The sequence below is a fragment of the Mesoplodon densirostris genome, chromosome 12 (assembly GCF_025265405.1).
Source record: "Mesoplodon densirostris isolate mMesDen1 chromosome 12, mMesDen1 primary haplotype, whole genome shotgun sequence".
In the NCBI taxonomy this organism is placed as follows: domain Eukaryota; kingdom Metazoa; phylum Chordata; class Mammalia; order Artiodactyla; family Ziphiidae; genus Mesoplodon; species Mesoplodon densirostris.
The window spans coordinates 103,874,084-103,895,955 of NC_082672.1; positions in this window are offsets into that span (position 1 = coordinate 103,874,084).

Sequence of the window (21,872 nt, forward strand, 5' to 3'; positions counted from 1 at the left end):
CTTATTTTCCACTAGTAGTTTTACAAGCCACTCTTCTCTCTCCCAAAGGAAAACAAATCCTAAAATATAAGCAGTGGAGCTGTGCAGAACAGTTCATTGACAAAAGGCAACCGTTGGAGGATATGTATTCCAGGAGCTCTGAGAGTAACAAACATATTTTGAGAATGTGAACAGTATGAGCAAGTGTGCTTTCTGGTGAATCAGGGAAGGAGGAAAAGAATCCCCTGATCAGGCTATGGGGACCGACTTGCAGACTTTTCCTTCCCTGACTAGTCAAGGTTGTTTATTTCTCAATAGTTGTAGAAGTACAGCCCTTTGGCCACACAGACCTTTAATCTAAGAACCAGATCATGAACCACATAGCCTGATTATGCTTTAAAAGATGTGATATTTATAATAACCTGAAGTTAAAGTTGCTTCTAATGACTCTAGCCCAGCAGAATAGCCCCCAAGAGAAAAGTAAAATCTTGGCTTCCATCTAGCCAGGTGAAAAGCTGTAGGCATCCCGAGAAATGAAACTTGAAGTTGAAATGTAAGAAATGTAGGAAGTCACAGGTCATTCTGGGGGAAAAAATTAATGATCTTATCCAGCAAAGTAAAAAGCGGCTAGAGGCTGAATCATTCTTTCCTGTTCCCTTCCCCCAGTTTAAAACCATAGGTTCTGTAGGTTGAAAGTCCAGGATTTGAAGGAGAAATCTTTAGGAGTTCTTAGGAAATGACAGGTGAGCAGGTTAATAACCTCAGGTAGGAACAATTCTGCTGTAAAACACACCGGGGAAAATACTCCTGAATTTCTGATGAATTTAAATCTTGGGCAGTCTAACATATTTTCTAAAGAACTATGTTCAAATTAAGGCTCCAGCTGATGTTACCCAGTCACCTCCCCCATTAAGCCATCTCCAGTTCTCCCAATGACATATTGTTCAAGATATGGTGTCTTCCATGAGCAAGGTTCTTGTGGATACAGGGACAAGATATATCAGTTAGGATTTTGTTGGTCACAGTACATAGAAACCTTGGTCCCAACTGGCTAAAGCAAAAAAAAAAAAAAAAGAAAAAAATTATTGGTTGATGTAACTGAACAGTCCAAAGACAAGGGCCAGCCCAGATCTGGTTTACTCGAGAGGCCCATGTTGTGTATCCTTTGGAGCCACATTTCTGGGACTCTGCGTCTTTGTCCTCCTTCATGTCATGCTTCATGATAACCACATTGGTGACATTGCCTCTTCAGAACGGGTCTATAGCTCTGCTTTCCTTGCCAGAGTGTCCAGCCTCACTCTGCTTGGGCTGCCTTAGATCAGGTTCTCATTCCTGTGCCATTGAGTAGGACCTGGAGGAAGGGACATGCTAACTGGCTGGAATACAACAGGACCCATCTTTGGAGCTGGGTAGGTGGCCAATCCCACGTAAACCATATAGAAGCCTGTGCAGTTTGCCAAATAAGTTCTGCTTTTTGTTGCCCTTATGGAGTTTACAGCTTCATCAGGGAGGCAGACAAACAAATAAGCAAATGGATACAAGATATGAAGTGAAAGAACAGACCTGCGAGAATAAATGTCAGGGAGACACAGTCCAGACGGCGAAATGGGAAGTGACATTTGAGTTGAGATCTGAATGGTTGCGCAGGAGTTAATCAAGAAAAGAGGTTAGGGAGAGACAAAAGCCACGTGAGCATTTGGGGGAACCTTTATCACTTTATTTTCTCTTTGGAGAGTTGGTGTGTGATGCTCAAAATATTGAACAACTAGTATGGTACCCTAAAGAGGGCCAAATTACAAGTGGCCAAAGGAGGATGACTCCAGGAAAGCACCACCTTGCCGTAGGTGGCCACAGATGAGTGGCCCACTGCTGGGGTCTGAGGCCCACAGGGCTAGGGCTGGGGCAGAGACTGTTAACCAACTAGGATGGAAGTAGTAGATAAGTATATAAATAACTGGTGTGGCAGCAGAGGCGTGTACCTGGTGGATTTCAAGCCTGAGTGTACCCCGTTTTTCTGGGCCTCTTTCCACTGTTTACTGAGCACCAAACCTCCCCATGCGATAGTCAATAAATGTTGACTAAACATATAGATGACTATGTTGATAGCGTGGGAAAATTATCTACATTCATGCCTGATTGATATTGATAGAAGATTTCGCCCCAGAGCAAATTAGCAAATGCTTCCCTAGATTCCGCAGAGCATCTCAGACATTGATTTTCAACTAGAGGCTTCTGGGATTTGAATCAGCATCTGCCTGAGGTTTGCAAGTTGAGGGGAATCTCAGCCTGGAGACACATGTTGATTCCACGTAAAGTGTTGGAAGCCCGCACGGAGTAATAAACTTACAGTTGTGTTCTTTTTGAACCATTTAATACTTATTGACTTAATGGGCATGTTAAAAAAAATCATGAGATGAAGCATTAACATCTTGATTCCTGTCTTTTCTTGAAGGGGGAGAAAATTTGGGCCTGCATTGCAGCATGGAGGTTTGTCTGCAGCCAGTAGAGGCTGCCTCTTTAGATGGTGGGCTCTAATTTGCCTTTCTTCCACCTTTCTCACTTTTTTCATATTTGTGACGTACTTGCCCTTGGGTACCGGGTCTGAAAATAGCAAGATTTCAGCTTTCTATTAGAAAACCATCGCAAGGTCAAAAGAGTACGATGATCCTTGGCATCACCCTTCTGGCCTTTTCCACTGTTTTAACCCCAGCAGCAGGAGCATAAACTTTCCAGCTGTGTGCAGGACTCAGAACTGAGCCAGAGCAATCCCCAAACCAGCTGAAGTTAGTCTGTTAGCTTTGTGCAGGCTGAAAGCTTTACATAATCATTGCCAGTCATACCTTCTGGTCATTTCCCTTTAGTGTACAGTTTCCACCTCCAAGTTCTTCTCTTACACCCTGAGAGGCTGGCCCAGAACTAACCTAGGAGCCTCCACTTGGGTGAGTAATTGTCATTAGCCTCCCTTGAGTCTCTTAAGCATCTCTCCTGTTTAGGGCTGAAGTCTAGTTCTATACGATTTCAAGTAAAAACTCCCATCCACAAGTCACTGATCCATTCATCCAACCTTACCTAGTTAGTTAGCAAAATGGGGAATCGTATTGACAAGATCATTATCCTTAAGCGATTTGGAGCCTAGTAGGGAAATTAAAATGTCAACATGCAATTGTCATACTCTGGAACAAGTGCCTATCAGGTAGGGTTGCAGATAAAATACAGGACACCCGGTTAAACTTGCATGGTTTGTTTGTTAAATCTGATACCACTACCACCGGGGAAAGTCTTGGGTGCAAGGGAACACAGGTGAGGAGGACCAGGGACGTCTTCCTAGAAGTACTGCCATTGAGGCCAACATGAGAGGGCTTAAGTCAGAAGAGGTGCAGGATAGGGGAGGGCTCTGTGAAGACAGCGAATAGCACGTGTGAAGGCCCTGACTTGAGAGCCGCCCCAGGAAATTCAGGGGCCTGAGGTTCAGGATGTGGGAGTGTGGAGGATGGAAGCGTATGTCAGGGGAGGGGAGACTGGAGGCATGATGAAGTCCTGCCATGGAACGTGGACTGGATCCTAAGCACAACGGGCCAGCCATTGTAGGACTCGAAGCGGCAGAGTGACGTAAGATAGGCATTTGAGAAAAATCCTTCTGGCTGGAGTGTAGTGACTGATTAGAAGAGGGAGTCTGGAGACAGGAGAAGGCAGAACGGTGCTTGCTGCAGTAACGATAGTGAGTGATGGCGGAGGCTGTGAGGAAGAGAGAAGAATGGATGAGCTCCTTAGAGGATGGATGGGTAGATGTGGGAGATGAGGGAAGAGAAAGGTCACGCATGAAGATGGTTCCACTCAGTGGCACAGGAGAGGTAAGGAGAAGTGGGTACTGCGCTGCCATTGGCCTGTTGGCCTCAGACCGGCTCCCTGTCTTTCCACTGCTCTGCTCCGTGTCACAGGGCTGATCCTGCAAACCCCATCGCCCAAATTTCCTCGCCAACTCTTTCCCAGGTAGGTTCAGGCAGTGGAAAAAATTGGCCAGAGGTTGGAGGGCAGGGGGATGGGAGAAGCCAACGTATTTTTCCCTCGCCCTCCACTCTCTGTTCGGGCAGCTGCAGCAGGGTTGGTGGCCGCTTTGCTCTGAGTGGCTGCCTCAGGCACTTCACAGTGCTTAGTATGATAATCTCAAGGTCCATCCACGACATTGCTGCAAATAGCGTTATTTCATTCTTTTTATGGCTGAATAATAATCCATTGTATATATGTACCATATCTTCTTTATCCATTCATCCATCAGTGAACATTTAGGTCGCTTCCACATCTTGGCTATTGTAAATAGTGCTGCAATGAACATTAGGGTGCATGTATCTTTTCTTTCTTTCTTTTTCCTTCTTTCTTTCTTTCTTTTTTTTTTTTGTCACACGGCATGTGGGATCTTAGTTCCCTGGCCAGAGATGGAACCCATGCTCCCTGCACTGGAAGCACGGAGTCTTAACCACTGGACCACCAGGGAAATCCCAGGGGTGTACGTATATTTTTGAATTAGAGTTTTCTCCGGACCTACGCCCAGGAGTGGAATTGCGGGACCCTATGGCAGCTGTATCTGTTGTCTTCACGTCTCACATCAACCACCTGCACTCCAATCCTTGCTCTCAACGTCATCTTCGGGGAACCCAACCTGCGACAGGTACTTTGACAAGAAGAAATGGCTCAGGGAAAAGCTACCTGCACAGGGAGGAGATAGAGGCCATCGACCCTGGGGTGCGGTGGGGAGAGTGGGCACAGAGATTTGTCATTTCACCCCTGATACTCAGCCATCCTGGCTACCCCACTCTAGGTCACCTTGGGATACAGAGGTGACCCGGTTAGAGTCCCTGCCTGTGCAGGAATCTAGGGGCACCAGCTGGTCTGAGTAATATTAGTGCAGGGTCTCCCCCATGGCACTGGGGTTATTTGGGATGGGTCATCCTCTGCTGGGGGCCCCTCCTGGGCACTGTGTGGGGTTCAGCAGCATCCCTGCCCCCACCCATTTGATTCCTGGGGCCTCTGCACCCCAGTAGTGACCACCACAGATTTTCCCAGACATCACCAAAAAACTGGGGGAGGCGGGGGCAGGATGGCCCTGGGTGAGGACAGCTGTGTTGAAGCAACCAGCCTGTCCCAGGGCAAGGTCTGCCCCAATCCCGTCAGAGCCTGCATTTAGAACTGCCCCTTCCCTTTCCCAGCTCCCCTGCCCTGCAGTGGTCTCCGAGACATCATCCCTATGTAATAAATCACACCTTCTCAGTTTACTGTCCCCAGCACCTAGAAGAGTGTCTGATGTGTAGTAGATGCTTCATAAATACTTGCTGAATAAAGGAGTTGAATAAAGGGATGGGTGGATGAATGAATGAAGGTTAAAATGGAAGGAGGGGGGAGATTCCCTTTCTGGCTCTCGGGGGTTGGGAGATCAAGTGACAGATCCATCCTAAATAGGCTGACCAGCCTTCTGGGGTTCCCCGGGAATGAGGGTTTCCCCACAGTTCCAGCGCTCAAACCTGAGCAGTTCTGGGCAAACTGGGGGTGGGTGTTGGTCACCCTATGTAAACACAGTAACAATTCCAACTGCAATAGCAATGGCCAAGGACCTCTAGGGTCTTATTGACCAGGCAAAGTTCTTTACCTGGTGGGGAAAGTGGCACAGGAGGGAGGGAGGAGTCTCAGGAGGAACATCCCACACGACAACGTGTGCCAATGGCCCTGGGCCCAAGGTCACACCTGACCAGGGCTGGCTTTTTTTTTTCCTAATTTACTTTTTCCCACATGGATATGCAATTGTCCTAATGCCATTTATTGAAAACTCCTTAATTTCCCCACTTTCTGTCATATCAAGTTCTCATATATCTGTTTCTGGACCTTTATTCTATACCATAGAGCTATATGTCCCATCCTAGCACCACTAGGGCTGTTTCATCACTCTAACTTTATTTTTTATTCATTTAGTTTTTTGGCCGTGCCGTGCGGCATGTGGGATTTTATTTCCCTGACCAGGGATCGAAACTGCGCCCCCTGCAGTGGAAACTCGGAGTCTTAATCGCTGGACCTCCAGGGAAGTCCTCAGGGCTTGCTTTGACATCCATCGAATGGTGGTGAGTGGACACAGGGAGCAGCTGTCTGTGAGCCATCCTGTGTAGAAATGCAGGGTGGAGGTCAGGACAGCTGGAATGGGAGGGGAAGTGGCGGAAGAGGGAGGGAGGGTGGGCGGGCGAGAGACAGAGAGTTTCCGGAGACAACAGCTCTGGCCCTGTCCTAGGGCATGAAAGCTGAGCTCCTAGTGCCAGGAGTCTTGGAGCCGCAGCCTGTGAGCCAGAGACTGGCTCTCCTCCCTGGTGTGTGTGTGTGTGGGTGGCTCTAGGCTTCTCAGGCTGGGAATGGGGTGCACGGAGCAGGGACAGAGTAGGGACCCTTCTCTCTGGGACCTTGCGGGCCATCCTTAGCTCACAAAGCTGAGCCATTCCTGGCCCTAAGGGTGGGGTGCTTATCCTCCCTGTCCCCTGGAATGCACCCTCTCACACACAACTTCCCCGTGTGTGCTCCCAGCAGCCAAGAGAATCTGTTTGTAAAAGATTTGGGGGAGGGGGGTAAACATACAAACAAGAGCAGAATGGATACTTTTTCAGAATGGGAATGGCTCTGTGTAACCCCACCCCTAGGGTAACCACAGTCCTGACCTCTAACACCCTTGACGAGTCAGCCTTGGTCTGGGCTTGCGGACCCACGGAAGCTTCCTCATCCCCTCCTTCAGACCCAGTCTCTCCCTCGGCGTCTTTGTGAGAAGCACCCGGGGAAGTGGGACTGCTAGGCTGTACTGCTGCTAGAACTCCACCTGGGCTCCACCAGGCTCCAGCCCCCAGCCCTGTGCACCTCTCTGACCCTGAGGCACCTCAACTGCTAGGAGTGGCATCACCTTCCCTCCCGGGACTTGTGACACGTAAGGCAGACACCGAAAGGACAAGCGTTTGGCTCCCTGGCTGGCAAAGGGCAGGTGCTCAGTGGTCATAAGTGTCCGTATCAGTGAGGCTTCTCCAGACCAACAGAATCCACAGGGGGTGTGTGTGTGTATATACACACACGTACATATGTACATGCATACAAAAATATACAGCTGTGTGTGTATGCAGTATGCATACAGACATACACACATAGAGTACATACAACACACACACATATATACACACATATAAAATGCACAGTTTGTATATATACAGTATGTATACACACATATACAATACACACATACATATACACTATACATACACACATAAAATGCATAGTTTATATATATACAGTATGTACACATACGTATAACATGCAATAGACACCTAGGTACATATATATCATACATATATACACACATAGATATTTAGGTGTGTATATATATATATATATAGTATGCATACATATATAATATATGCAATACATACACACACATATAGACACACATATACACCTACATATAAAAGCATGTAGCATAAAAATATATATGTACTGTATATATAAATTCATCGTATATATACATATATCATATATATAAGATATATACACATACATATACACAATGTATACACACACATACACACCTATATGTAAATATGTGCATGTAAATACACATATAAATACATACACAAGTGTGTCTATATATAGTATATACATATATACATATAATACCTATACAACGTATACACATACAGGTATACAACATATATACACACCTATATATAAATATACACTGTATACATACATACATACAGTGTACATATACTGTATATATACACACACCCATATATCAATATATGGTGGTGTGTATATATACAGCATGTTCACATTTATAATATGTATACTACATATATACACATACATACATGCATACAATATATACACACACATATAGGCTTGTATGTATACTGTGTATAGTACTTACACATATACTACAGACGCACGCACATATAAACATGTGTATACATATATAATATGTATACACACATATATAAATTAATAGGCTTGTGTATATTCAGTATTTTTACATATATAGTTTTGTTTTAAGGAGTTGACTCGTGACAGTGAGGCAGGCAAGCCAGGGCAGGACTCTGGGCTGGAGACACAGGGAAGAGCTGATGTCCCAAGGCCATTGGAGGAACAGTTCCTTCTTTCTAAGGAACCTCATTTTTCTCTCCAGTCCTTCAACTGATGGACGAGGCCCACCCACGCCGTGGCATTGACAATCTCCTTTACGCAAAATGGACCAATTTCAGTGTTAATCTCTTCCGAAAAATACCTTCCTGGCCACATCTGGAATAATGTTTGTGGTTGCCGGGGCCCCACGCAGTGCGCACATGAGATTAACCATCCCCGTGGCGATGATGACACTTTATTTTCTCCCTTGACCTCTGTCACTACTATTCCAATTAAAATGGCAGTGCCATGAGGGCAGGGCATTTCCTTTTTTGCCAGTACTGAGCGTCCGCGGTCTGGTGCCTAGCATAGGCTAAATACACGGCATTTTTGTGAACAGAAGCAGGGATTCCGGCTGTCATATTTAATGAGGAATTATAGTCTTCTTATTGGGAGGGAGGGGGCTGTGTGTGTCACGGTACGTCAAGGGCGGGAGTCGAACCCGCCACCCCAGGCCCCGAGGGCTCTCCTCGGGTCCCCACTTCGGGCCGGTGGGGGTGGCCGGGGGCAGCCGAAGACATGCGTGCGTGCGTGCGTGCGTGCGTGCGTGCGTCGTGAGAGCGGGCGAGTCCACGGGGTGGGCCGCGTGCGCCCTGAGTGTTTCGCCCCGGCCCCCGGCTCACCGTGCTCGCCTCACGCCGGCCCGAGTTCGCAGCAGCGCTGGAGGCCCGGGGCCTGTGACCACAAAGAGGTAGCCGGGGGCCGGACGGGAGCGCGGCGGCGGCGGCGGCTGAGGCCCAGGCCAGGCCCCCTCCCCTCAGCCGCCCGCCTGCCCGTTTGCCCCGCCCCCGCCGGCGGCGCCGCGCCCCTCCCCCAACCGCCAGACTAGCACGGTGCGGGGGCCGCACGCGAAGACATGGGGGAGAAGCTGGAGCTGAGGCTGGAGTCGCTCGTGGGGGCCGAGCCCGCCGTCTGCCTGTGGCCGCTGCAGGTCTACGTAAGTGCCACCCGTGCCCTCCTCCCGGACCCCCGCCCCTCTTCCCCCACGGCGCGCGCTGAGCCCACCGAGAAACGGAGCGACTCGAGTCGCCAGACCTTCTTTGGAGCCCCCCTTCCCCCCCCCGCCGTGGTTCTCCGCGGCCGTTTCCAGCCCCCGCGCGCAGGGTGGGCAGAGGGGAGCCGGCGCCGGCCGGGGGCGCAGACTCGGCTGCGGGGACCCCGCGCTTCCGAGGGGCGCCCGAGCAGGTCTGCGGTTGGCTCTGCAGGGCTGGGGACCCCGGTCCCCCCAGGCCTGGACTGCCGGCGGGCTTGCCCTTGTGTACTTTAGGATCTGACATGTAGGGATTCTGTTTCCTGGTAGTTTATTCTTAGCGCTGTCAACGTGCTTAGGTTTTTTTTTTATTTTTGAGGGCACCCTTTCCTCCCTCTCTCCAGTTTTTTGTGTTTCTGTTTTGTTTTGTTTTAGTTAGGCATTTTGTCCCTCTGATCTTGAGTGGGTGGGCTGGCAGGACACTTGGAGAGGAGGCGTTTCGTCCCCTGATCTTGAGTGGCCTTTGGAAAATGACACGCCACAGGGAAATTTACACAGAAGTCCGGTGATTCCAGAAATGCAGGGTGTCCGGCCAGGTGGGCGCCCGGCCTCTCGTCCCCTGTGGCGGCGTGGTGCGCGTGTACCTTGTCTCAGGGTTTACGCTTGGGCCCCTCAGCCCACCTTCCGGAGGGAAAGCGCAGCGGGCGCCTTGGGCCGGCGCCTTTGGGACGCCCTTTCGTGCGCTCAGCTTGCGGGGGACCGGCCTCCAGGCGACCCGGCGGGGAAGCCCGCGCGACCCGCCCCTCGCGCGGGCTCCGTGTGTGTCAGTTTTGTGGAAACTGTGTCGCGACCGGGGTTGGGGTTGGGACGCTGGGACCGCCTGGGAGCCGATGTTGACGCCGAGGCCCGGTTCTCCGCAGTTATCTGAGGTCCGAGGGTTTCCAGCCCTCCACTGCGCACTGGCGCTTTCTATTTTTGCCCTTCCTGTGCCTGGAGGCGTGGCTGAGCCTGGGCTCTGGCTTTTCCGGTTGGGTAACTCCAGTTGGCCCGGGTGGGCGGCCTGAGCAGCAGTGGGCCAGGCGGGGAGACATGCCAGGGGAGGGAAACTGAAAGTGGGGAGAACCTTCAGAACTCCAGCTGATCCACTTGCCTCGCCTCCCCGCCCCTCTTACTGCACTTGTCATGCACGGAATGGCTGGCCGGCGCATTTTTCAAAATGTAATAATTTGTGTGTCCTTAGTAGCCGTGAAGCATAGTTCACTTGTAGTGCACAGTTGTAGGAGTTTTGATCGCCATCAGGCGGCAGAGCAATCCTGTCATCCCATTTGCTGCCCTTTGGCGCCAGGGTGCCTCTAGCCTCTTGGCCACTAATCTGCTCTCTGTCCCTAAGGTTTTGGCTTTTCCAGAAAGTCAGATAAGCGGAACAACAGCATGTAGCTTTTTGATTCTGGCTGCTTTGGCTCAGCAAAACCTATGCGAGATTCCTCCCGGGTTTGTTTTTTTTTGTTGTTGTTTTAAATATTTATTTAGTTAGTTATTTACTTGGCTGTGCTGGGTCTTAGTTGCGGCACATGGGATCTTCATTGCCACGTGCAGTATGTTTTAGTTTCGGCATGGGGGATCTAGTTCCCTGAGCAGGGATGGACCCCGGGCCCCCTGCATTGGGAACGTGGAGTCTTAATCACTGGACCACCAGGGAAGTCCGTCATCCCTGCTGTTGCGGGTATGAGAAGCCACTCCTTTTTCTGGCTGTGTTGTATTCCATTTTCCGTTTGTCCATTCGCCTGCGGGTGGCAGGACTTGTGGGATGTTTCCAGTTTTGAGGGGATCAGGAATAAAGCTGCTGTAAACATCCCAGGGCAGTTTTCCATGTGAACTTGGGTTTTTACCTCACTTGAGAAAATACTCAGGAGTGGGACTGGGGTCTGTGCTAAGTGTGTGTTTAACAACTCTCCTGCATCTTAGAAATGGATATTTTTGAATATTGGAAGAGTTTAGAAATCCACTGTGACCCAGCACCCAGGCACTTGAAACGAAGTTGGAAGTTCATCTGGAGATGGTCACGTTGTCCCCGTCACTGTCTTTTACTCGAGGCAGAGCAAGGCCACAGATGTGTAACCCTTGTAAGGAAGGCCTTGTGTGTCCAGGCCCTGGCAGGACCTGGCTTTCTAGTGGTGGGCGGTTCTGCAGTGGAGAGCGTCTTTCCTTTGCTGGCCAGACCTCGCTTGGCAGGGTGCGGGGTGTGCTGCCTGCGTGGCCGGGCGCTCTTTCTGCCGGTCAGCAGCCATTCCTGGTGTGTCTGTCCTACTACCAGGCGGGCATTCAGGGGCCCTAGTGAAGTGCTCAGCGAGCCGCAGCCTTCCTAAAGTTTGTGGGTAATGTCTGCTACCCTCCCATTTCCCTGCTGAGGAATTTTGCTCTCTCATGGGAGGTGAGGGGGCAGTACTTTATAAGAGTTCATGTTTTGTGATGACTCGATGCTGAATACATTAAGAAAATGGGCTCCTTCCAGAAGCTTAACTTCTCAGAAGGTCAGATTACGCATGTGACTGCACCTTTGAAATGAGTGAGCTTGTTTGTTCATTGATTCATTCATTCTGCAAGCACCTCCTGGATATTTACAGTGAGTGTTCCAGGGGGCGTGGAGGACAGTAGACAGTATTCTTCTTTTTTTTGATTTTTGAATTTTACTTTATTTTTTTATACAGCATGTTCTTATTAGTCATCAATTTTATACACATCAGTGTATACATGTCAATCCGACTCGCCCAGCTCAGCACACCACCATCCCCACCCCCCCGCGGCTTTCCTCCCTTGGTGTCCATACGTTTGTTCTCTACATCTGTGTCTCAACTTCTGCCCTGCAAACTGGTTCATCTGTTTGAGACAGCTTTGTACTTCCCGCTTCCAGGGGCTCTCATGTGGGCGCTGCAAAGCGGGGTTTTAGATGGTGCAAGGTGGAGGGTGGGCACTAGAACCGGTGCCCAGTGCCCGGGTGTGTGTGTGCTGGATGGGGCGTGCGGCCTAGGACTCCTGCCTGCTCGGTGACCCCGGCCGAGTGCCTTAAGGCTTCTAGGTCTCAGTGTTCTCATCTGTAGCATGGGCTGAACAGGACTCACTCTCTCTGGAGGTTACAAGGTCGCACTGTGTTAATGTTTGTAGACCCTACAATGTAGAACACTTAGGACAGTTTGGAGCATCATTAATTGTTCCACAGATGTTACCTGGTCTGTTGAACGACTTTGCCTGGTACACGCCAAAGCGATTAGGAAATTGGTATCTCCCAGCTTCATTTCCTTTCCATTAAAACAGGGTTCAGGAAAAAAAAATCTGTTTTTCAGTAGTCGTATCATATAGTGGAAAGAGCACTGGTGTGAAGGCAGCTTAGGGTTTGAATTCCAGGGCTTATGCTGTCTGTGGCCTGGGCAGGTTACTTTTGAACTGCAATCCCCACACTTCTAAAATGACATTAAAAACCACTCTTTCTGTGGGTTCTTAGAATGAATTAAGCAGGTTATGTGTGTAAAGTAGCCTGGCACTTGAATGAGTTGTCAGAACCAAGGGCTGCTGGAGACGATGCTTCTGCCCTAGGTAATCTCCCCTTCTACTGGGCGGCAGGTAAACACAAGCACAGTAGTCAGTGCTCTGGAAGAAGTGAGTGCTGGTGCTACAGAGCACAGAATCTTTTTTTTTAATTTAATTATTATTTTATATTGGAGGTTAGTTGATGTACAATATTGTGTTAGTTTCAGGTGTACAGCAAAGTGATTTAGTTATTCATGTATCCATTCTTTTTCAGATTCTTATCCCGTACAGTTTGTTACAGGATATAGAGTAGAGTTCCCTGTGCTATGCAGTAGGTCCCTGTTGATTATCTATTTTATATAGAGTCGTGTGTCTATGTTAATGCCAAACTCCTAATTTATCCCTCCCCCCGATCTTTCCCCTTTGCAGAGCATAGAATCTTGGAAGGGAAAGTTCAGGGTAGGCTTCTTGGAGGAGGTGCCATCCTTTCTAAGGATATGTAGAAGCTCCTGGGGTGGCAGGAGGGAGCAGTGTGTGTCAAAGTTTGAGAAATATAAGAAAATACGGCAAAACTAAGGTATAGGACTGGAACTCAGGGTTTGGGAAAGAAATGAGAGTTGATACTGGAAACTAACTTAGTGGGGCCCAAGAGAAGGGGGCCTTGTTTGTCCTGTCAGAAGTTTAGATGTTTATCCTGAAGGCTGTGGGAAATCCTAAAGAACAGTGAGATGGGCTTCTGGTTTAGAGACTCACTCGGACCTCCATGTGCAAGGCACTTGATTGGGTGCAGGGTGAATTGTAATCTTAAGGTTCCCACTTAAGTTATAAAAGGTTGGACTGCATTTTGCAGATCTGAGAGAGAATGGGTGAGGCCTGGTGACCAGTTAGAAAAGGGAGGGCAGCAAACGTGGGTGACAGTTTACAGCTGCATCTTTTTGTGAGATACAGAGCACAGTAGGAAGGTATTGGGGGTGGGGAGAGGATCTTACTTCATCTTCAGTGCTTTAGAGGGGCCTGGTAGACAGGTCTGGGCCCAAGGTTCAGATCTGGGCTTTTTGGGAGGAGAGGTGTTTGAAGGCATGGGAGAGACTCAGGTTACCCACAAGAAGATCCAAAGAATCATAGGTCTGAGGGCTTTTTAAGTGGGTATATTGAGGAAGTTTATAAGCTGAAAGAAAGCAGCCAGCAGAGAAAGGGTGTGAAGATGTAGGAGAGGAAATGATTGTTCATTTGTTTTCAAAAAGCTGAATACTTATCGTGTGCCTGGCCCTTTTCTAGGATCTGGGGTTCTCAGCATGTGTTACCTCTTCTGCAAGGACAGTTCAACTCATCCCCTGGTGAAGAGAAGTCAGATTATTCTTTGCATCCCAATCAGATGTAGGAACTGTTCTGTACCTCTGAAGGGACTTTACTTAACCAGAGTAATAAGTTAGAAATCAAAAGAAATTAGAGCTGGAAGGGACCTTAAAAGCCACTGTACTTAATTTTGCCTAATGTTTTACATTGATTGTAAGAAAAATGCAGAGCCCATTCTCTTCAGAATTCCTTCACTGAACTTTCTTTATGACTTTCATCCAGTGGGTCTAGCTTGTAAATTTTGGCCTCCTCCTAAATTTGCTTCTTCACCCACATTACATTTTGCCCCGACTATGGTAGAAACTCCTGGGTGGTTTCGCGGCCCCTGGTCTCAGTTCGTCTAAGTTCATCTGCCTACTCGGGTTGAGTGATCTTCTAACATGACAAGATATGCCTAAAATAATGCTGCTAATGGCTTTCCCACACAGAGTTACTGCATACTAGCCGCCCAGTGTGTGCTCTGCACAGAGGCCTGTAATCTGAACTGTGCTTTGCCAAGCCTCCTGTGCTCTGTGGCCCTGAGGAAGGGGAGCGTTTTGTGATCACTCCCTTTATCTAGTCGGTCCTTCAGCAGCGGGGCGCCTTTTTCTAATCAGCGGAGGCACCCTTACTCAGCCAGTGGTAGCCCCAGGTCTCACCACCTGTGGGATACAAGCCATGCTTTCTCCCAGGCTTGCTTGGGCCAACATCACTTTCATTTCTGTCTCTTCTCACACTTGGACCCCTGGTCTTTAGTCATCCCCACCTGCAGTATTTACAGTGCCCAGCAGGTGTCAGGCTTGAGTGTCTTTGCACAGGTGCTCCCTGTGCAGTTAATGCACCTCCTACTCCAACTCTGAATAGCCTCATCTGTCTTGATTGTACTTCAGGGTTATCATGAAGCCGTCACTTCGATATATCTTTTGGCCTCCATAGGCACCTCTGTGCATAAAGGTTATGGTTCTTTATGTCATGTCATTGAAATTTTGAGTTTTTAGATCTTCCTCCTTAATGAGGCTTTAAGGACAGGAGTCATTTCTAATCCTTCGCACAGAGCAGATGCTTTTTAATGGTGATAAAATGTATGGTTTAAATGACTAATTTTACAATAATTTTGCTTTATCTTCTGATAGCAATAAAGTTTCCAGATATTGTGTTCCTGCGGTAAGAAATAAAGATGTGACCTTCCAGTTGTTTAAAGCTCATCAATGCTGTGTAAGTGCGTCGGGTGTGCTAAGGAACGTGGAGCCAAGTGGGCTAGTTGTGTGAGAGAGAGACTTAACTATGTTAACAAAGGTAAGCCTTCATTGTGTCCTGCCAACATTTGATAGTTGCTTTTGGGGCAAACTAAAGCAATAAAATTTTAAACTGTTCCTCCCCATTAAAGGGATTGAATATTTGGCTACTTTGGTGCACCTGTGTCTTGCGAATTGTCCAGTTGGAGATGGAGGTTTAGAAAGTGAGTTTCAGTCTTGTTTAAGTCTCTTCCCATCGCACTGGTCTTGTGATTTCCTACACACCATGTCTGTCTACCTTTCCTTGGTGTTGTTCATGCCTGGATTGTCTCCTGTACCTGCTCAAACCTTGGTCCATTCTCATTTGTACCATGGAGGTTTGTCATGCCGGATACTGTCAGAACTAATTTTACTTAAGTTTGTGTTAAGGTGCAAAGCACACGTTTTGTATATTATCTGTTTTTTGTGTTTGTTTATATTTTTATTGTTTCTCTTCAAGAAGTATTATGAGTAGGGAAATAACAAGATGTAAAGAGCAAAAAAGTCATCATTCTATTTTAAGTTGTTAGAACATCTATCTGCAATCATAATGCACTGTGGTATGTGTTAAAATAGGAAATATATGTCATGTCCCGTAGGAGCAGGAAAGTCAGTGGTGTTAGTGGGGGTGTGTCATGGAAGTAATCACAAAGCAGGTGACTGCTGGGTGGGGTCCTGAAACATCAGTGTGTGTTCCCTGTGTCCAGTAGTGGTCTGGAGGGGTCAGGAAGCGTGCCTTTCAATTTGAGGGAACAGAGGGTTTGAGGTCCTCTCTGTTCTATTGCTCTAGTATAGCATACTGCATAGCAGCTCATAAAATACTGTGTTTATGGTTGACATTTAAATCGCTGATTGATCATCAAGATTGGGATGTATCATTGGAAATGAAAATAGGAAGAGTCTTATGCTTTTTAGGTTTTTCCTTTTTTCCCAATGTCTCAGAAGGCTCTTTGACGGGGGACTTTTTATTCTCCCGTATAATTCCATGAACACTTATACCCTGGCACCTATTTTAATGGCATTTTCAATTTATAAATGTCTTTGAAACACATACTGTAGACTATTTGAGGGTAATGACCATGGCCATTGATGGCACATCTTAAATGTGCATCGTGTTAATGTTTGAGTGTCAAGTGGTCTACCATCAGTGCTTCCTTCTTTCACCCAGTTTTCTTCCTCATTTCCTTCCCCAAATTTGTCTCATTTTTCTACTCTCCCTTTCGCTTCTCTATTCTTGCTTTCTCTTTCCCATTGCGTGTGTCATTCTTCTTCTTCCTCTTCTTCTTCTTCTTCTTCTCCTTTTGACTTCATTATTATGGCCAACCAAAACCTTTTCTAGGATTGACTCTATCTTCCTTTCCTCTTCATTGCCATCCACAAACTCTGAGAGAATATTCTTGCTTGACTCCCTTACTTCCTAGCATACCCATGTACTTCCTGATCACTTTAGAACATTGAAAAGGGTTTTAATTTTTAAAAATAGGTAAATATAATCAGTCTTCTTTCAACTCTGGCATAAGACTCTTCTTCCTCAATCTGACCATTCTTAAATCTAGAAGTACTCCAGCTCATTGGTCTCCCTTACCCCCATGTTTAGGCCAAAGAACTTGTGAAACCTTAGCCCTGTTTAATACTTGAATTTACCCAACAGAAGAGGGTTAATTCTGCCTAAGGGCAGCAAAGAAGAATAAAGATGCCACAGATAAACGTTTCGTCCAGATTTATAATGGAGTCTTAAGTGCCTAGTTGAGTGCTAACCGTTAACTCACTTGAACACCAGGGAGGTCATGACACACACTAACATGTTAGTTGTATAGACACTTCACTTCAGCATTCCTCAAGGTAGCTGATAAACTGCATCCAGTTAGCTTCAATAACATGAATGATGAATTCCCCTGCGTATATAAATCGGGAGTTCCTAAAGTTCTCTTTTTCCCTTTGTACAACTACTGACTGCCACCTCGCTTGGTCAGTGCAATAGAAAATGATGACTAAGAAACACATTGTCTCAATATCAGTGGACATAATGTCCTAGTATTCTATAAAAATCTCAAAATTCTTAATCTAAAAGGTAGGTCTGCCAATATCTTATATCCTTTTCCTTTGTTAATATAAATATCCAATCTATGAAGGTCTCAGTTTCCATACTTAGAATATGAGGTGGATAGATTTGCTACTATCTAGGGACCTTTCCAATTTTAATATTCCCTAGTTATAAGGGCTGAGCCAAATACAATGGCTCCCTTAATCATTAACCTCGCTCATGATGAAAGTTATCAGTAAGTTCTACTTGTAAGAGATCAAACATTCATATCCATGTATATTGTAGCACATTGACCTTTACAGAACTCAAAGTAACACAACATAGTTATATTCACAGATTTAAGGTCATTGTGATATACTTTACAATTTTTCTTTTCCCTAGGAAGGAAATGTAGATCCCTAGGAAGGGATTTCTTTCTCTGCCTTTCAGTAATGTAAGCCTTTTATTATCTCTTGGATCCTAAAAATGGGTAGGGTTTTGGCAGGTGGAGCTTAGGACAGACATTCCAGGTGACAGGGACAACACGAGAAAGGGCAGAAGGAAGAATGGATTTTCAGAAGGACTTGATATCTTACATGATGAGAGCAGCGTTTCACAATCTCTGTCCTGCAGAACACTGGTTTTAGATGATGTTAATGTAGTTACAAGACAGAAGCATTTGGGAAGAGCCGTACTCTACATCCCGACCTGAAATTCAAGTTTCACTTTGTTACATTACATACTCTGAAAAGTTTTGGAGGAAGGAATTGATTTATTTTTGTTTAATTCAGTCTTACTCACAGTTACTTGACAAACCTATATTCAGCTGATGGGACTGTATTTTGTGAAAGGCCAATCGGAGAAATGGTGAGATGGAGCTTAGGCTATTTCTCTGTTGGGACAGGCATGTGATTATTTTTCTTATAATTCTTTACTGTTTGTCCTAACGATTGTTACTTTGAAGGAGTCAGTTTTTTTGTTTTTTTTTTTTACATCTTTATTGGAGTCTAATTTTTTTTACATCTTTATTGGAGTCTAATTGCTTTACAGTGTGGTGTTAGTTTATATAACTGCTGTATAACAAAGTGAATCAGCTATATGCATCCATATATCCCCAGGATTCAGTTTTAAGCCCTCTGTTTTTACCTGAGTTATTGGGACTCTTAGAAAGCTCAACAATCCTGGAGTCTTCATCTCTGATGGAGTTTCCAGAAGCTCCTGGCACTTAACCACTATTTCCTCTTGATTCTTTTCCTCCGACTTCAGACTTCTTACGATTATGAGCTGATGGTTTTCTCAGCCTCTAGTGTCAAAACCAGCTACCTCACTCATCTTCATTGTCTCAGTTACAAGGTGCAATATTCCCCATGTTTATATGTGTCAAAATATAAGTCAGGGATTGATACATAGCATATGCGTAATAAAAATTGTATTTCTTTTTTTTTCTTTGTTCAAAGGTATCCAAACACTGGCCAAGTTCTTAAATTGAAAGTAGAGTGATCTAACTTATTCAGCTCATCCAACCATCAATATTCAATACTTGTTTTTTTTCTTACACATATTTCTTGTATTCCAATTGTGACATTCTAGAGCACAGTGAGTACATTTATAACTTATTACTGCATTACTACCTTGGCTATTCCTTGACCAAAATTTACTTCATACAACTGACAGCCTAATTAACCTACTAGAGTTTTTTTTAATGTACGCATACATTAAAAAAAACTCTAGTAGGTTAACTGCATTGCTAATAACTGAATTTTTACATCTCTATGCACCCATGTATCCAACACCAGATCAAGATATTATAAAATATTTCTAACAGCCTACACGGTTCTCTGTTACTTCTTTCTGTTCCATACTCTCCCAGGGCAACACCTAAGCTGACCTCTATCTATCACCATATATGACATACGTGGAAACACACAGTGTGTATTTTTGGTATCTGGCCTCTGGTTACATATCATTATATCAGTAGTTTATTCTTTTATTGTGTTTTCCTGATTTTTTAAACCTAGACATTCATACAGTGTCAAAGTACCACTGAGTTCTTCATATTATTATGCTGACCTCCATCTTCAGGGGCTTTCCACAGTCTTCCATGTGTCTTTCCACCTACTTTCTCTTCCATCTAATTATGTTTCATTTAACCAACCTCAGCCAGCCTTCCCCCATATTCCCCAACACGTAGCACTCCTGTGTTCAGCCAGTTTTGTCCCCTATTCCATAAGGCCTTTGTGCCATTCCTGACACTGTGCCTGTTCCCTGCCCGGAAGGCCTGTTCCCTACCCTCTATATACTTGTTCAAGACTCGGTTTAAATGCTACCTGTTCTGAGAAGTCTTCTCAGAAGAAGCCAGTACTTTTTGGAATCCTTCTTTAATGAAATCCCATAACAAGTGTAATCTGTCCTCCCTGATCTGGTAATTAATTATCCATTGTTCCTATCATATAGTGTTTGTTTTCCTTGTGTGCTGTTATTATTTATTGAAGCAGATTACAGGGACTTGAACCAGGAACTGGGTCATTTTCCTCTTCATTTTAGTGCAAGTTTCTGTGATATGAAGTTAAACTCTTTTTCCCTCACTTCCCATTCACCCTCAGCAGTTGTTAAACATGAAGTACAAGTGAAACTTACTGGTTCACAGGTTTTTGTGGTCCTTGGTTCTGGTCCCTAGGTCTAAGCTGCACTTCTGTAGGGCTAATTTGACTGATTTCTTATTGTCACGTAACTCAGGAATTAACTAAATCATTACAAATTTAGATACATATAAGATAGTATAAAAAAACCCCAGTGGATATCAAAAGTTTTGGCCTGGAGGAGAGTGTTGTATGAGCCCTAATTTGGTGGGGCTCACACTTAATGATCGAGCCTTCCAATATTCCACTGTAAGTAAGAAAGAGGTATGCAAATATATGGTTAATATTTAACAGTGTTGATAAAAAAGAGAAGAGAGAAAGGGACAACAGATATTTTGAGGGCCTTTTGGAATTCATGAACAATTATGATTGGATGGGGAAAAAGAAGAACCGAGGGCTAACCTCCCACAAGTGAAGTCAGGAAAGAGAGAAGGGCTCATCTGGTATGCAGGTAGAGAGGTTTGACCTACAGAATCTTAGAAAACCTCAACAATCTGAGCAGCATTTGCAAGAGGCAAACTAAAGGGCTAACAAAAGTCTGCAAAAGTCTCACACAAAGAACTCTGGCTTGATGTTCAACATCTAGCTAATCCTAACATGCAGACATTGATGAGAGTAAAGTCAGGTCTTTACCAGAGTGGGTTTCTTATTTGGGCAACTGGGTCAAATGAAGAAAGGCAGGTGTAGGCTGCCAGAGTAATAAATAAGGAGAGGAAAAAACAAAAAGAACGAGACATATCATTCATCAGTGATTTCCCCCCAGTATTCTTAGCCTCCACCTTATCTCCATCTTACTGCTAACACAGGAACTAGACCGAACAGTGAGGTAAAAGGCCTCTACAGAAACTGAGGTAATATAGAAAATAAAAAAATAAAACATAAAATTGTAAATTTTCTTCCTAGGGGTAATTGAGATGATAGTTCAGTAATAACATAAGATCAGGTGAAGTCTAAAGAAATTTTAGAAAAGCTGGATAAAGTAAGAAAACATCTGTTTGCTGGCATCTGAATGTTAGAGAGACACCAAGACATGTGGGCCAAGTTGTGGAGAGAAGGGAAACACAGACGCAAGCTTGATACTTGGTGCAGCTTTTGTCCTTGGGGCATTTGCTGATTCAGCTCATACAGCCTAGGAGCTGAAAAGCCAAAGAGTTCAAAAGACTGTAACCACAGAAGCCAATGGGCAACAGCTCAAGCTAAAGGCAACAACTAATGGAATGACAAGCTAAGTGTATCTTTAGTCTCACAGGGCTGCGGGAACCATTACATTTAAAGCCTAACAAATACAAGGGTAGTTGGGAATAGGGAGAATCCAAACATTCACATTGTAATCCCAAAGGGCAACACCCGTAGAGGAAGGACAAGACAGAAATAGACCAACCTTCACACAGACTGAAAAACGGCTTTGAATGAGCTCAAACTGAGAATGGACTAAGGTTACCAGTCCCTATAGTAACTGTCTGCCATGGGCCAAAGTAAATCTTTTCAAGAGAAAGATAACAACATCCAGAATGTGGAGGTATCTTTATAGTTTCCTAAAATAATTTAAGCCCAATTTTAGTATAAAAAATAATAGGACATAACCAGGAAAAAGACTAAATGATCAAATGTTCAAAAAAAGAAGAAAGAAAGGGCCTCCCTGGTGGCGCAGTGGTTGAGAGTCCGCCTGCCGATGCAGGGGATACGGGTTCGTGCCCCGGTCTGGGAGGATCCCATATGCCGCGGAGCGGCTGGGCCCGTGAGCCATGGCCGCTGGGCCTGCGCATCCGGAGCCCGTGCTCCGCAACGGGAGAGGCCACAACAGTGAGAGGCCCGCATACCGCAAAAAGAAAAAAAAAAAAAGAAGAAAGAAAGAAAAAAGACAACATCAGTAGACACAGGAGGACAAGAGTTAGCAGGCCTTGGTTTAAAAAAAACAACAAAACTACTATGGTTAA